This window comes from Ovis aries, chromosome 25 (assembly GCF_016772045.2).
Source record: "Ovis aries strain OAR_USU_Benz2616 breed Rambouillet chromosome 25, ARS-UI_Ramb_v3.0, whole genome shotgun sequence".
Classification (NCBI taxonomy): Eukaryota; Metazoa; Chordata; class Mammalia; order Artiodactyla; family Bovidae; genus Ovis; species Ovis aries.
The window spans coordinates 43,399,109-43,415,144 of NC_056078.1; the positions used below are offsets into that span (position 1 = coordinate 43,399,109).

Genomic DNA, 16,036 nt, shown 5'->3' on the forward strand with positions numbered 1-16,036 from the left:
AGGCGAGTTCTTTCCCATAGCGTCACCTGGGAAGCCTGCACAGGGCAGAGGAAAAATTCTGCTCTTTTACTAGCTAGTCTCAGAGTTTGTAGGAAACTGGCCTTGGTCGGATCTCCAACAATCTGATCAGAGTCTGTCTGTTAACTCTTCTAACCTGACTCACTTTAGAAAGCTGAGACTCCGACAACCAGAAATTCTCCTGCAAGTGATGCTATAAATACAGATGTCAAATTCTGAGTACATCAAGGGGGATTTTTGTGTGTGCAGTGACAGACTCCATCACCGTGAGTTTTTAAGGCTATAGTTGCCCTTTTGCCATATTCACCTTGAGATGCACGGTAGGAGAGAGATCTCACCAGGAATATGCTGCGTAAGTAGATACACAACCAAAAGGACTTTTTTCCTGCTTGGCAACAGACTATTTAGGAAAATGACTAGCACTGTTAAAATGATTTTATGAAAACGTGTAGCTACATGCAGTTCTCGTTTATCCAAGATTTTAGGCTGTGTCTCTGTAAACATAATCAAAGATAGAAATCACTTATATATACTTATTAACGGACAAAAACTATACATGAAATATCATGTTTTAAATAATAAACACATCTAGTCACCAAGCCTACCTTACTTTACATATGTAATAAAACAAGGTTCCTCATTCCTTAGTCATGACACTGCATAACGCAGAGAGGTTATTGAAGAAATGGAAAAGTCATGAGTGGGGGATGCGAGAAACAGGGCAGCAGCTCCGGAACTCACGCTCGAGGGGTTTCCTGCCGTCCGGCACCTGGGGAAGGTCCTCTTCCCGGTGCACCTGCTGACGTATCTGGCCTCCGTTACCGGAAACACGCTCGTCATCACCATCACCTGGGCTGAGCATCACCTCCAGACACCCATGTACTTCTTCCTCAGCAGTTTTTCCTTTTTAGAATGCTGCTTTACAACCACCGTTATTCCTAAATTGCTGGCCATCTTTCTGCTGGGGAGGCAAAAAATTTCCTTTGCTGCCTGCATCACACGAGCCTTTGTCTTTCTTTTCCTGGGAGCAGCTGTTTTCTTCCTAATGGCCGTATTATCCTTGGATCGGTACATGGCCATTTGCAAGCCTCTTTATTATGCAACCATCATGAACCCAAGGATGTGTTCCCTTCTGGCCACTGCCTGCCTAGGTTCGGGGTTCTCCCCCATGGTGGTTCCAGTTACAAAGCTTTCTCAGTTATCCGTCTGTGGCTCCCATGTCATTCCTCTTCTTCTGTGATTTGGGGCCCTTGATTAATCTCCCTTGTTCTGACATCAGGTCTATTGAAATGTTGGCCTTTGGCCTTGCTTTGTTTATCCTTTCGACACCCCTCATTGTAACCATGCATACAGCAACATGGTCGCCACAATGCTGAGACTCCCCTCAGCCAAGGAGCGACAGAAAGCTTTCTCCACCTGCTCCTCTCACCTCAGTGTCCTCTCTCTGATGTACGGCAGCTGTGTGTTTATTTACCTGAAACCAAAGCAGGTGAGCAGGCTGGACTCCAACAAGGAGGCTGCCCTTGTGAACGCAGTGGTGACCCCACTGCTGAGCCCTGTCATCTACACCCTGAGGAACAAGCAGGGCCACCAGGCTCCGAGGGACACACTGTCTAGGGTGAGGTTGCAGAAATAGATCTTTGGAGGCTAAGCGGATCCTCTTGACCCTCTAGCTCAGCTTCCCCCCATTGGCAAGGTCCGTCCTCGAGCAGCCCCCCGTCTGGCGGTCCAGCCTGCGCTGCTCTTGGGCTGGATGGCACCGTCTTTATTCTGCAATTCAATCTTGTGTTTGCGCTCAGTCGCTCACTCACGCTGTTTGTGACCCCATGTACTGTAGCCCACCAGGCTCGTCTGTCCATGGGGTTTCCTGGGCAAGAATCCTGGAGTAAGCTGCCATTTCCTCCCCCGTGGCATCCCAACCCAGGGGTCAAACCTGTGTCTCCCGAGTCTCCCGTACTGGCGTGCAGAGTCTCTCCCACTGGGCCACCTGTGAAGCCTTGTTCCTTTATTTGAAAATTTCATTCGTTCTCCATGTTGTGCTGATGATATCTTCCTTGATTTTCTGATGGTCTTATAGGAATTCAATTCAAACAACATTTATGGAGCAACTATTACACGTAAATCATAAGATACAATATCTTTAAGGTAATAATTCAAGTGTTGCCAATCAGATTTAATAAATGTCGTTCACGATACATTCCGATGCTTTAATTTTATGAGACCTATGAAAAATAGATAGAACTGTTCTTTACCTTTAGATATTCAGGTTTGAATTTTAAGAAACAAATTTGTTTCTGAAGACTACGAAAAGTCATAGTACAAATTAATGTTGTTTTATTAACTGAATGTGTTTATGTAAATGAATCTGCTATATGCTCACTGGTTCTCTCTGGGTCTGTTGATGTTAGTATAGTAACAATTCAGTGTATCTCTAGGTGGTTCAGATGAATCATCTTTGGCTGTATCAAACATTGTTAATAAAATTTTCTTCAACTTCTTAAAACACAGACAAAAGCACATTTTTTTCATATTTCTGTAACTTTATTACTTAAAACAGCAACGGAGAGAGTTTTATAGGATTTCCTAGCATAATAATTCTGGATGTTTGGTTAAAATCTACTCTGGATGAAAAGGAAATAAAAAATGTTAATGTTAATGACATATATAATTACTAAATAACTCAAGTTCATATGGTTGGCAAAACTGTTTAAAAACCTGAAGATCAAAGGGGAACAATCAAGAAAATGCATGAAACTGTGTTCTCTGGTGGGAACCTTTGGTCTACAATCCTGGGTGGTCCCCTGCCCTATTAAGGACAGATAGGATAATTAAGGTAAGCAAGTTTAAACCTGTGCACTTATTTTTCCCTAACTGATGTTGCCAAGTTCTGGATTCAACCGTTTGTTGAAAGGCAGGTGATCCCAGTAGGAAATGCTTTCTCCCCATCTAAGTGGTATTTTCTCCTTAGTGTGACCTTAAGGTGTGGGAACTGCTTCCCTTAACATGTCTTCCCTGTTAAGGTAAATTCTGGTTGACATTCTAGGTAGCAAAAGCTAATAGAACTCACACTAAGAAAACTTTAAAAGGAAAATGAGTGCCTTAATAATTAAAAAGTGGATTAAAATGGAGGCAGTTATCATGTTTACAGGTTCACTGAGGAAGTGACTCCCATCAGAAGACGACTGGCCCTAGTGGAAACGTGGTTCAGTCACATCTGATACTGTGTGTGCCTGAGCTACACTGGAATTTTAGTATGTCTGACTTGAGGGCATATCTTCCTTTTAGCTTGTTCTGAGAAAGTAAATTATATTTAAGATATAATCTCATTAGGAAGAATTTTAGGCTGTCAAAAGAGTGTTTGGTGATTTGGGTTTTTAAGTAGGAAACGGTTTGATTACAAGCAGTCCTGGGGCTACGGTTTTCCAAGGACAGGCACGTCTGTGTCACTCCCTTCTCCAAAGTAGGAATAAGGTGGGTAATTTTTGAGCCTGATCTAAAGGTAGGGAACTCCAGACAGTTCTCTGTATTGGTTTCTGTGCATTAGATAAAAGAGCCAGTCTTCACAGATGTGATGTGGTCTATTTCACCAGCTTTTCATCTTATAGATCATACATTGATATCAAGCCTAACAGCTACTTAGTCCTAGATTCCAAAAATTTCCTTTCCTCTTATATTTCCTAAAAAAATTTTTTGTGTTTTAAGTTTGTCTGTAATCCATTTTGAGTTAGTATTTGTATAAGCTGTCAGGCTTAGACTGAAGTTTTCTTTTGCCTGTGAATGTCTAATTGATCCATTACCATTTGTTAAAAAATTATCCTTCCTCCATTGAACTATTTATATATCTTTGTCAAAAATCAGTTGGGCTTATCGTTAAAGGTCTATTTCTGGTTTATCTATTCTGTTCTACCAATCTGTGTGTTTATGTCTCCACCAATATCACACTGTCTTGACTCCTGTACCTACACAATAAAAATTAATACTGAATAGAGTAATCACTCCTATTTTCTTTATTTTTAAAGATTAAAAAAAATTATATGGCCCAGGCCAATCAATATAATTTGTAGAGTAAGTTTGTCTATGTTTACAAAAACTTTTCTGAGATTTTGCTGAAAACTGCCTAAAACCTGCAGATCAGTTTGGAAAGATCCTAGTGTTAATCTGTTGAATCTCCCAATTCACGAACACTATAAGTTTCCTCACTTATTTAGCCTTCTTTGATTCCTAACTAACACCCAAAAAAGATGTCCTTTTCATTGTAGGGGACTGGGATGCAAAAGTAGGAAGTCAAGAAACACCTGGAGTAAAGGGCAAATGTGGCCTAGTATGGAATGAAGCAGGGCAAAGGCTAATAGAGTTTTACCAAGAGAACACACTGGTCATAGCAAGCACCCTCTTCCAACAACACAAGAGAAGACTCTACACACGGACATCACCAGATGGTCAACACCGAAATCAGATTCGTTATATTCTCTGCAGCAAAAGATGGAGAAGCTCTATACAGTCAGCAAAAACAAGACCAGGAGCAGACTGTGGCTCAGATCATGAACTCCTTATTGCCACATTCAGACTTCAATTGAAGAAAGTAGGGAAAATCACTATACCATTCAGGTATGACCTAAATCAAATCCCTTATGATTATACAGTGGAAGTGAGAAATAGATTTAAGGGAAAGATCTGATAGACAGAGTGCTTGATGAACTATGGACAGAGGCTCATGACATTGTACAGAAGACAGGGATCAAGACCATCCCCATGGAAAAGAAATGCAAAGGAGGCCTTACAAATAGCTGTGAAAAGAAGAGAAGTGAAAAGGAAAGATAGAAGCATCTGAATGCAGAGTTGCAAAGAATAGCAAGGAGAGATAAGAAAGCCTTCCTCAGCGATCAATGTAAAGAAATAGAGGAAAACAACAGAATGGGGAAGACTAGAGATCCCTTCAAGAAAATTAGGATACCAAGGGAATATTTCATGCAAAGAAGGGCTCAATAAAGGACAGAAATGGTATGGATCTAACAGAAGCAGAAGATATTAAGAAGAGGTGGCAAGAATACACAGAAGAACTGTACAAAAAAGAGCTTCACGACCCAGATAATCACGATGGTGTGATCACTCACCTAGAGCCAGACATCCTGGAATGTGAAGTCAAGTGGGCCTTAGAAAGCATCACTACAAACAAAGTTAGTGGAGGTGATCAAATTCCAGTTGAGCTATTTCAAATCCTGAAAGATGATGCTGTGAAAGTGCTGCACTCAAAATGCCAGCAAATTTGGAAAACTCAGCAGTGGCCGCAGGACTGGAAAAGGTCAGTTTCCATTCCAATCCCAAAGAAAGGCAATGCCAAAGAATGCTCAAACTACCGCACAATTGCACTCATCTCACACACTAGTAAAGCAATGCTCAAAATTCTCCTAGCCAGGCTTCAGCAATCCATGAACCATCAACTTTTAGATGCTTAAGCTGGTTTTCGAAAAGGCAGAGGAACCAGAGATCAAATTGCCAACATCCACTGGATCATGGAAAAGCAAGAGAGTTCCAGAAAAATATCTATTTCTGCTTTATTGACTATGCCAAAGCCTTTGAGTGTGTGGATCACAATAAACTGTGGGAAATTCTGAAAGAGATGGGAATACCAGACTACCTGACCTGCCTTTTGAGAAACCTATATGCAGGTCAGGAAGCAACAGTTAGAACTGGACATGGAACAACAGACTGGTTCCAAATAGGAAAAGGAGTACCTCAAGGCTGTATATTGTCACCCTGCTTATTTAACTTCTATGCAGAGTACACGCTGGGCTGGAAGAAGCACAAGCTGGAATCAAGATTGCCAGGAGAAATATCAATAACCTCTGATATGCAGATGACACCACCCTTATGGCAGAAAGTAAAGAAGAACTAAAAAGCCTCTTGATGAAAGTGAAAGAGGAGAGTGAAAAAGTTGGCTTAAAGCTCAACATTCAGAAAAGGAAGATCATGGCATCCGGTACCATCACTTCATGGGAAATAGATGGGGAAACAGTGGAAACAGTGTCAGACTTTATTTTTGTGGGCTCCAAAATCACTGCAGATGGTGACTGCAGCCATGAAATTAAAAGACGCTTACTCCTTGGAAGGAAAGTTATGACCAACCTAGATAACATATTCAAAAGCCGATACATTACTTTGCCAACAAAGGTCTGTCTAGTCAAGGCTATGGTTTTTCCTGTGGTCATGTATGGATGTGAGAGTTGGACTGTGAAGAAAGCTGAGCACCGAAAAATTGATGCTTTTGAACTGTGGTGTTGGAGAAGACTTGAGAGTCCCTTGGACTGCAAGGAGATCCAACCAGTCCATCCTAAAGGAGATCAACCCTGGGATTTCTTTGGAAGGACTGATGCTGAAGCTGAAACTCCAGTACTTTGGCCACCTCATGTGAAGAGTTGACTCATTGGAAAAGACTCTGATGCTGGGAGGGATTGGGGGCAGGAGGAGAAGGGGACGACAGAGGATGAGATGGCTGGATGGCATCACTGACTCGATGGACGTGAGTTTGAGTGAATCTGGGAGTTGGTGATGGACAGGGAGGCCTGGTGTGCTGTGATTCATGGGGTCACAGAGAGTCAGACACGACTGAGCGACTGAACTGCACTGCATTGATTTCTTTCATCACAGTGTCTACTTTCTGCACATAGATTATGTACATGTTTTGTTAGATTTATACCTAAGTATTTTATTTCCTTTGGAGCTATTATAAATGGCAATGTGTTTTAATTTGTTTCCACAGTTTTATTGTGATTATATAAATATGTGGTCTTTCTTTTGGGGGGTTGATCTTGCACCCTGTGATTATACGGAACTCACTCGTTAGTTCTAGTGATACTTTTGTAGGTTGCTTAGGGTTGTCTCTGTAGATATTCATATACTTTCCCAACAGAAACAGTTTTCTTTCTTTCTTTCCAGCCTTTATGCATTTTATTTCTTCTTGCCTTACTGCAGGGGCTAGAACTTACAGAGTTGTTATGTTCTCTATCTCAGAGAGGAAGCATTTAGCCTTTTAGCACTGAGAGTCCCTTGGACTGCAAGGAGATCCAACCAGTCCATTCTGAAGGAGATCAGCCCTGGGTGTTCTTTGGAAGGAATGATGCTAAAGCTGAAACTCCAGTACTTTGGCCACCTCATGCGAAGAGTCGACTCATTGGAAAAGACTCTGATGCTGGGAGGGATTGGGGGCAGGAAGCGAAGGGGATGACAGAGGATGAGATGGCTGGATGTCATCACCTACTCGATGGACGTGAATCTGGGTGAACTCTGGGAGTTGGTGATGGACAGGGAGGCCTGGCGAGCTGCAATTCATGGGGTCCCAAAGAGCCGGACACGACTGAGCGGCTAAACTGAACTGATGATGTTACCTCTTTTTTGTATATATATATATTTTTTGTTGTTAAGTTGAGATGGTTTCTCTCTGCTCCAAGCTTGCTGTGAATTTATTTATGTTTATTTTTTATCATGAATACGTGGGGAAGCACAAATCACTGCTCAACCTTGATGAAGAAGGTGTGGTTTTTCAGGTTGGCATGAAGTTGGAGTAAGATTGGTACTGATAAAAATTCATTTTCTATTAGGCCACTGTCTTCCAGTCCTTTGGCTAGGGGGCACAGGCCTTTTTTTTTTTTTTTTTCCTTGAAATGGTTTAAAAAATATACCCTCTGGCGATTCTATGCTGGAGGATTCAGCTGCACCCTGCCTGGGAAATACGAGAGGCAATAAGGAAACGCAGGGAAAGGACTGGCATGCTGTTCTTCAGGACTGCCCCTAGGCAGTCCACTGCTTCTTTCTACTCTTCCAGAATCTTTCTATGGTTCTTTGCTGTGTTATGTCCAGGGTATTTTAATTAAAGAAGGAGGACCTGGGAGAAATGGGTTACTTTACCCTGGTCAAAAAGTCCTTGATAAACTTCTTATAAATCAGGTTTTTTGATGTGAAAGACATTCTTCATGCAGAAACCCATGTAAATTTAGATAAAGGATTGATTCACAGAAGAACCTTCATATTATTGTGTGTGTGTGTGTGTGCGTGTGTGTGTGCGTGCGTGCGAGCACTCTGTTGCTCAGCCATGTCCAACCCTTTGTGACCCCCTTGACTGTAGCCTGCCGGGCTCCACTGTTCATGGGATTTCCCAGGCAAGATTACTGAATGAATTGCCATTACCTTCTCCAGGGGATCTTCCCGACCCAGGGATGGAACTCGAGTCTGGAGCCGCCTGCATTGGCAGCTGGATTCCTTACTGCTGAGCCGCCAGGAAGCCATATTATTTCTACATAGGGCATGCTTGGTCGCACAGTTGCTTCTCACCCTTTGTGACCCCATGGACTGTAGTCCACCAGACTCCTCTGTCCATGGGATTTTTCCAGGCAGGAATACTGGAGTGGGTTGCCATTCCCTCCTCCAGGGGATCTTCCCAACCCAGGGATCGAACACGTGTCTCCTGAGTCTCCTACATTGACAAGCAGATTCTTTATCACTGAGCCACCTGGGAAGCACCTATTGTGTATATAAACATGGACAAAAGTTGTCAATTTCTGACCATACCACATGTTATAATTATTAAAGCTCTGTTTTGAAACCAGAAAAAAAGTTGTGAATTTTTGAAGAAATGAACTAGGTAGTAGAAGGAAATTCAGTGTCTGATTTGAATTAGTCAGAAGTAGACCTGTAAGCAAGGATTTGAAGAGGGTTAGCTTATTTGACGGAGAAGGCAATGGCACCCCACGCCAGTGCTCTTGCCTGGAGAACCCCATGGGTGGAGGAGCCTGGTGGGCTGCAGTCCATGGGGTCGCAGAGTCAGACACGACTGAAGCAGCGCAGCAGCAGCAGCAGCAGCAGCTGGTGATCAGAATGCCTCTTTAACCAGTCTTTCTCTGTTGCTCCACCCATTCAGGCACTTAGTGGGCTCCCTTGCCTGGGGTCCTTCTCTGTTGTTTAGCATGTCAGGCACATAGAGGGGCCCCCCTGACTGGGGTCCTACTCTGTAGATCAGCATGTCAGGCACTTAAAGGGGCACCCTGGGTGGGGTCCTACTCTCCATTTCAGTGTGCCAGGCATCTGATGGGCCAGCCTCTCTATTGTTCAGCTGCTGATGCTGGCATGTGGGGAGAGGGAGGCTCTGGTGATGGCTCCACCCCCACACGTGACTCAGCAGTACCGCTTTGCTTCGGGGGCTGCCTGGCTTTCCTCCACTGGCATTTCCCACCAGGATCTCCTCCCTCAAATCCCCTCAATCCATCCGCCTGTAATCAAGAGCAGCCCTCACCCTGGGATTGCTCCACAATCCCTAAACTCCAGCTCCCAGCTGCTGCGCCTTCCAGAAGACCAGCGTTCCTGTCTGCGATGTGTACGGCTGCAGCAAGGACTGTGTGATTCTCATTCTGTTTAGGCTGCCACAGATCAGCTGTTTCACTCTCAGTCTTAAATATTTCTCCTCTGACTCAGACAATTGCCCTGATGTGGGGATGGGACCCCTGCTTCAGTTCCCCCACCCATGGAGGGCTGGTCCCGTCCTACTAACACTCGCGTTTCCCCCTAGTTCCTTCATCCTACTGAGTTTTGTGTGGTTCTGTATATTCTTGTCCACTGGTCAGGGACTCCTGTCCACTCTCAGCTGGAGTTCTGCATGCACTTCTGTGTCTCAAGGTGTGCTCCTGATGTATCCATGGGGAGAGAGGTGCTGCCCGTCCACCCACTCCCCCGCCGTCTTCTGGACTTCTGTTTCTGAGCTTGCTGACTCTCTCTTCCAGATGGCTGCTCTATTTTCAGAGTTTCCTGATGAACTCTTCATCCCATTTACCAAGTTCCTCAGCTCCAGAAATTCTGTTTGCTTGTTTTCAGAGTTTCAGTCTCTTTGGTAAACATTTTCTTCTTTCATTAATTTTATTCCTGAGCTCACTGAACTGCCTTTCTGAGTTTTCTTACAGCTCATTGAGTTTTTTATGACCACTATTTTGAATTCTCTATCAGCTACATCGCTGATAGAGACTTCCATGACTTCAAGTTTGGTTTCTGAAGGACTGCCATCTTCTTTTTGCGACACTGTGTCACTGTGGTTTTTCACGGTGCTTGATGAGTTGTTCCTCAGCCAGTCCACATCACGTAATGAACACTATTCTCATTTAGGCAAAGATGTGTTTACTTTGATTCTAACAAGTCAACAGATTGGTAGCTGGAGACCGTTCTTTCGATTTTCAGTAGGTGGCATTACAGCGCAAGTTTCTGGATTTTCCTGGCTGTGCTGCCTCTGGCTACATTTGAGAATCTGCGCTTTCTACCTCCCAGTGTCTGTGCCAGAGTGTTGCTCATGCCCTCACTGATGCTGCTTGAGCCCCTGGGGTTTCTGGTGCCTTGGAGCTGCAAGTGGCACTGCTGCCACTCGTGTTGGCACCGGGGGCGCTGGGTTGGTAACGAGAGACAAGGAAGGTCATTCCATAATGATAAAGGGGTCAGTGCATCAGATGACGTAACAGTTGTGTGTGTGTGTGTGTGTGTGACAATCATATGTGTGTGCGTGACAATCATGTGTGTGTGTGACAATCATACATAGCTATGCTACATATGTGCCCAACATTGGAGCACCTAAACATATTAAGCAAATGCTAACAGAACTGAGGGAGAGATAGACAATGATACAAGTAGTGATTTCAGCACCCCACGCTCATCATTGTGATGATTTCATCAAATCATGCAGACTGAAAATCAACCAGGAAATGACTTGAACCATGTGCTAGATCAAATGAATCTAACAGACATTTTAAAAACATCCCATCCAGCCAGGCAGCAGCAGGAGAATGCATATTATTCTTAAGTGTGCACATACCATTCTCCAGGACATACCATAAGATCAAAAAACAGGGCTTAGCAAAATTAAAGACTGAAATAATTTCAAGTATATTTTCTGATCACCATTGTTTGAAACTAGAAATCAAGAACATGAGGAAAATTAGAAAACCTGCAAATATGTGAAAAACAACCAGCATATTCCCGAACACTGATAGTCAAGGAGAAGCCAAGGAGAAACAAAAAATATTTTGAAACAAATGGAAATGACGCAATGTACCAAAACTTATGACTTGTTGGAAAAGCAATTCCGAGAGGGAAACGTGTGATGGTGAATTACTATGTTGAAAAAGAGAAAGATATCAAGTAATCAACCCAACTTTACAGCTTAAGAAACTAGAAGTGAATAAACCAAGTTGAAAGTCAATAGAAGGAAGGAAATAACAAAGACCAAAGCTGAAATAAAGGAAATAAACAAAAGGGATGAAAAAAAGTTAAGCAAAACTAAGAGCTGTTTTTTTTTTTTTTTTTTTGAATTATAAACAAGGGAAGTCTGGCGTGTTTGTAGTCTATGGGGTTGCAAAGAATCAGACATGACTGAGCTACTGAACTGAACTGAAACAAGGGGAAAAGAGAGAACACTCTTCCCAGGTGGCACAGCGCTAAAGAATCCGTCTGCCAGTGCAAGAGATGCGGGTTTGATCCATGGGTCTGGAAGATCCCCTGTACGAGGAAATGGCAATCCGCTTCTCTACTCTTGCCTGGAAGTTCCATGGGCAGAGGAGCCTGGCAGGCGACAGTCCATGGGGCTGCGAAGAGTCAGACATGGCTGAGCACACCAGCATGCGCACTTAAGTAAATTTCATTCAGCCTTAAAATAAAAGGAAGACAATCCTGGCATTTGTGACAACATGGATGTGCCTGGGGACACCATTCCAAGTCAGATAAGCCAGACACAAGAAGGAGCAACCCTGGATGATTTCACATGTGTGTGGAGTTTAATCAAACCCACAGAAGCTGAGAAGAGAATGGTGATGGTCAGGGCTTGGGTGAGGGAGAAATAGGGAGGTATTGATCAAAGGATACAAAGATTCAGTTATACAAAATAAATAATTTCTGGAGATATGTGCAACATAGGGCCTATGATATATAATACGGTATTGCCTATGAACAAAGATGGCAAAAAGAAGCCTGTGGAGGTGATTTGTTAGTGATGATTTCACAGATGTCTATGTCTGTCCAAACACATCAAATAACGTACATTAAATATCTATAGTTTTTCTGTCAGTCATACTTCAATAAAATCATCTTAAATGTTATGAATGGAAACACCTTTGATGCAGAATCAGGTTAGGGAACTTGTCTCTATAAAATGTTTCACAGCACCAGAGCCTAGCGCATGAATCTGCATGGTAGCGTGTGTCCTCACTGGGCACCACCTGTAGCTGGCAATGACCAGGCTAGATTCATACATTAAATTTTGGCTTCCTGGGGTTCATTCTTCTATTCATCAAGTCCACCACTCAATCATAGTCTATCTTAAGTAACATAAAGTACATCTGAATAGTTTAAGTATAATAAATTATAATCAAGTCTTGATTAAACCTAAGAAGACTTCCTGTTATTTCTTGATTCCTCAACCTATTAATAAAATACTAAATATCAATGACTTCAGTACACTTTTCAGTAGTTTATCTCTCAGGGTGGAACATTATTTCCATGCTCCTACGACATCTTGAGTCATTTTCAAGTGGACTTGAGATTGTCTGGCTCAATCGCCACATGCTATGGATGACATGACTTAAGTACTTTCGGAAGTTGACCAGTGAGAGGAAGGCAGCAGAAGCCTCAGAACTCAGGGCTTCCAATGCAAGCTGCTTCAGAGTCTACAAGCGGGCCCTTCGCATTCCATCTCCACCGCCAGTCCCCTAAGCCGTCGCTCTCTTTCTCTTGATTCCTGCAACAGTCTTTGTATCCACTCTCCTCCTTTGATCTTTGTTTTTCCAATGTCTTTTTCATACAACATCCACAGCTATGAATTAAATACGCAGCTAATCAGAACATACCTGTTATATTTTTAGAATGCATTTGATACCTCTTCATTGTCAGGAAGATGAATATAAACTTTGTAATATGACCTTCAAGGCCAAGTGTGATTCAACCACGGTGTAGGACATATTTCATAAAATTCATCTGTGATTACTTAATCTCAGAGTTTGGGTTAAAAAGCAAACAAGAGAGAAGAAAAACGGTATTAATCTAGAGGTATTTCCTCTGGAAATGAAACAGACACATTTCTATCCTGGAAATAAGAGCTAAAAGCACACAAAGGATGAGAATTGAGATAATAGAAATGTTGGTTTTAAAAGAAGTTGTCATTCAGAAGATAACCTTGTAGTTGACACCACAAGCCTACCAGAAAAAACTGTTTAAATTATTTTCATTAGTAACACGAAGTAGGTTGATAAGCAAATAACTTATATTTCATTGCCTTGCGACTTTGGAAGCAATCAGACAAGTGTGGATTAAGTGCTCCTTTTCACTGATGAGCACACCCATTCTGTAGCAACAATTTTAGGATAAGAGCCATCATAAGTACACATTTTGCAACTGGAGTTGGAATAAATTATTTAGAAAATAGAAGCACTGATCAGCTGTGGAGTGCTGTGGTTAATCCCCCTCCTTAGAGGATGGTCCGGAGAAAGCGATGGCGCCCCACTCCAGTGCTCTTGCCTGGAAACTCCCATGGATGGAGGAGCCTGGTGGGCCGCAGTCCATGGGGTCGCTAAGAGTCGGACACGACTGAGTGACTTCACTTTCACTTTTCACTTTCACTTTTCACTTTCATGCCCTGGAGAAGGAAATGGCAACCCACTCCAGTGGTCTTGCCTGGAGAATCCCAGGGACAGGGGAGCCTGGTGGGCTGCCGTCTATGGGGTCGCACAGAGTCGGACACGACTGAAGCGACTTAGCAACAGCAGCAGAGGATGGTCTGAGAGCTAACACAGTTCTATTTCCTTTAGCATGAAAGTGATCCATACATGCGCAGCTAAGCTATCTAAAAGCAGCACTTAAGAGCACATCAGGCGCAAGCTATCTATATCCCATTATGAAGGGCACTAGAACCATTATTTCCTTGAGGTAGGCATGAAGGGCATGTAGACTTGAGGACTGGTACTATAGTTATCTTTTCCTTTATTGTTTTAATTATATGGGTGCTTGGAGGGAGTTGCCATACCCTTCTCCAGGCAATCTTCCCGACCTGAGGATCAAACCGGCGTCTCCTACGTATCCTGCGTTGCGGGTGGATTCCTCACCCGTGCGGAGCTGCCTGAGATGGCCCGAATGATTGTAATTCGGTTGGCTGATGTTGATGGTCAGATGGTGCGTGCGTGCTCAGTCATTCCAGTCGTGTCCGACTCTGCGGCACTATGGACTGTAGTCCAGCAGGCTCCTCTGTCCATGCCTTTCTTCAGGCAGGAATACTGCAGTGGGTTGCCATTTGGGCCAGATGGTAGTAAAATAAAAAGAGCATAAGTTACTAAATTTCAGAAATTTCAAAACATGGTTTATATCAGAGGGAAGAATGAAAATGTATTAAAGGATTTTACAGTCAAAGTCAAATGTCATCAGTATGTGGCATATTTAGGGAGAAAATATTCATGCACACCAAGGTGAAAAGCGGCCTTGAGAAAACAGATCTTCGCTGATGGGGATGAGTTAACAGAGATCAGGTAAGGTCTGCCACAGACTTCCCACGACAGCTCTGGGGACTGCTACAGTGTCTGGAATGAAGACAAATGGTTTTCTGAAGCCTTCCACCCCAAGACCATATGATTTTTTTTTTTTTAGCTTGATATTTTCATCCTGAACATCATTTTTCTCAGGGCCTGGTGGACCTGCTTGTTTCTCAGGTGTAGGTGACAGGGTTCAGCAGTGGGGTCACCACTGTGCTCACAAGGGCCGCCTCCTTGTTGGAGTCCAGCCTGCTCGCCTGCTTTGGTTTCGCGTATATAAACACACAGCTGCCGTACGTCAGGGAGAGGACACTGAGGTGAGAGGAGCGGGTGGAGAAAGCTTTCTGTCGCTCCTTGGCTGAAGGAGTCGCAGGATTGTGGCGACTATGTTGCTTGCACAGTGATGCTTTCGACGAGGGATGTCAAAAGGACACACAGAGCGAGGGTAAAGGCATCCATTTCAAGTTTAGGGTCAGAGGAGGAGAGATGGATCAGGGGGCCAAGGGCGCAGAAGAGGTAAGGGATGGCTTGGGGGCCGCAGAAAGAGAACTGGGACACCTTCACCACCAGACCAGACATCACGGTGAACCCCAAAGCACAGCAGGCTGCGAACAGGAGGCAGCAAGTGCTCGGGTTCATGACGGTTGTGGAATACAGAGGGTTGTAAATGGCCAAGTATTGGTCCAAAGATAACACTGCTATGAGGAGGAAGCCTGCTGCTCCCAGAAGTACTAACACAAAGCCTTGTGTGAGTCAGGCAGCAAAGCAAATTGTTTGTTTGCCTGAAAGAAAGATGACCAACAGTTTAGGAACACCTGTACTTGTGAAGCAACACGCACAGGTGTCTGTAGCCTGGAGTCAGCCCAGGTCATGGTGACTGAGTGCATCGCCCGTGGCGGGGCCAGGCGTGCCAGCAAGAGCACCAAGAAGAGGACTCTGCCCAGGTGCTGGGCAGCAGCGAAGCTCTCCATGGTGGACTCTTCGACAGCTGTCCCGTTCTCAGTTCCATCAACATTCCTTTCCACAGCAGCATCATCTGCAGGTCTTAACCTGCAAGAGAGACATCACAGCGAGAACAAAGCTTTTAGAGGCGCACAAGGTCAAGCTCCTTAACTACCCAAGAAGGCAGCGACATGGAGAGCAAAGCAGTCCTGTTCGCTGGTTATTGGATCAACAAGGCATGACTTCAATACTAGTTCAATACTGAGTTCTAATCCTTTGAGAGATTGATTCTCTTGGAAAGTTATTAATGGTTAACATTTGTGAACTTCATTTTCACTCTGTGTAAAAGGAAGACAGGATCTATAGCTCACGTACTGGTGAGAATTAAATGAAATAAAGGATGTAACTCACTTGTCATGTGATATCAATGATTCTTATGTGTTCCTCAAGGTCTAATTTTAATATTGAAATCACTAGTGTATTCTTAAATATGGCATGATGAGTAGGCAGTGTTATTCACATCTGCAAGTTATAAA

General features: G+C 43.6%; 2 pseudogenes; one reads left to right on the forward strand and one right to left on the reverse strand.

Moving 5' to 3' along the window:
* Positions 1-331: 331 nt before the first annotated feature.
* Positions 332-1,654, forward strand: LOC121817979 (olfactory receptor 6C2-like; annotated as a pseudogene).
* A 12,807-nt stretch (positions 1,655-14,461) lies between these two features.
* LOC121817980 (olfactory receptor 6C74-like) lies at positions 14,462-15,591 on the reverse strand (annotated as a pseudogene).
* Between the last annotated feature and the right edge of the window lie 445 nt (positions 15,592-16,036).